Consider the following 1,595-nt stretch of genomic DNA (forward strand, 5'->3'; position numbering starts at 1 on the left):
AGGAGAGTGCATCTACATACCCTCGTATATCGCTAAGCGGAAGCGTTCAAGTGAACGGGGTTGATGGAGTCATACTCGTCGTGATCCAAATCACCGATGATCCTAGCGCCAAACGGACGGCACCTCCGCGTTCAACACACATACAGAACGGAGACGTCTCCCACGCCTTGATCCAGCAAGGAGGAAGGAGAGGCTGAGGAAGAGAGTCCAATAGCAGCACGACGGCGTGGTGGTGATGGAGTGGCAGTTCTCCGGCAGGGCTTCGCCAAGCTCACGCGGAGGAGGAGAGGTATTGGAGGGGAGGGGCTGCGCCAGGTTCAAGGGTGTGGCCGCCCTCCCACCCCTCCACTATTTATAGGTGGGGAGAGAGGGGGCCGGCCCCCCTAGATCCCATCTAGGGTTGGGGCGGCGGCCAAGCGTGGGAAGAGTGTTGGGGAACGTAGCAATAATTCAAAATTTTCCTACGTGTCACCAAGATCAATCTATGGAGTCATCTAGCAACGAGGGAGGAGTGGATCTACATACCCTTGTAGATCGCGCGCGGAAGCGTTCAAGAGAACGGGGTTGATGGAGTCGTACTCGTCGTGATCCAAATCACCGATGATCCTAGCGCCGAACGGACGGCACCTCCGCGTTCAACACACGTACGGAGCAGCGATGTCTCCTCCTTCTTGATCCAGCAAGGGGGGAGGAGAGGTTGATGGAGATCCAGCAACATGACGGCGTGGTGGTGGAAGTAGTGGGATTCCAACAGGGCTTCGCCAAGCGCTGCGGGAGGAGGGAGATGTGTCATGGGAGGGAGAGGGAGGCGCCAGGGCTTAGGTGTTGCTGCCCTCCCTTCCCCCCACTATATATAGGGCCAAGGGAGAGGGGGGGCACAGCCTTGGCCCTTCCTCCAAGGAAGGGTGCGGCCAGGGAGGAGTCCCTCCTCCCCAAGGCACCTCGGAGGTGCCTTCCCCCTTTAGGACTCTTCCTTTCCCTCTTCTCTTGGCGCATGGGACTTTTGGGGCTGGTGCCCTTGGCCCATATAGGCCAAGGCGCACCCCCTACAGCCCATGTGCCCCCCCGGGGCAGGTGGCCCCACCCGGTGGACCCGCGGGACCCTTCCGGTGGTCCCGGTACAATACCGGTGACCCCGAAACTTTTCCCGATGACCGAAATAGCACTTCCTATATATAATTCTTTACCTCCAGACCATTCCGGAACTCCTTGTGACGTCCGGGATCTCATCCGGGACTCCGAACAACTTTCGGGTTACCGCATACTAATATCTCTATAACCCTAGCGTCACCGAACCTTAAGTGTGTAGACCCTACGGGTTCGGGAGACATGCAGACATGACCGAGATGACTCTCCGGTCAATAACCAACAGCGGGATCTGGATACCCATGTTGGCTCCCACATGTTCCACGATGATCTCATCGGATGAACCACGATGTCAAGGACTTAATCAATCCCGTATACAATTCCCTTTGTCTATCGGTACAATACTTGCCCGAGATTCGATCGTCGGTATCCCGATACCTTGTTCAATCTCGTTACCGGCAAGTCTCTTTACTCGTTCCGTAACACATCATCCCGTGATCAACTCCTTG

Source organism: Triticum urartu, chromosome 5 (genome assembly GCF_003073215.2).
Source record: "Triticum urartu cultivar G1812 chromosome 5, Tu2.1, whole genome shotgun sequence".
NCBI lineage: Eukaryota > Viridiplantae > Streptophyta > Magnoliopsida > Poales > Poaceae > Triticum > Triticum urartu.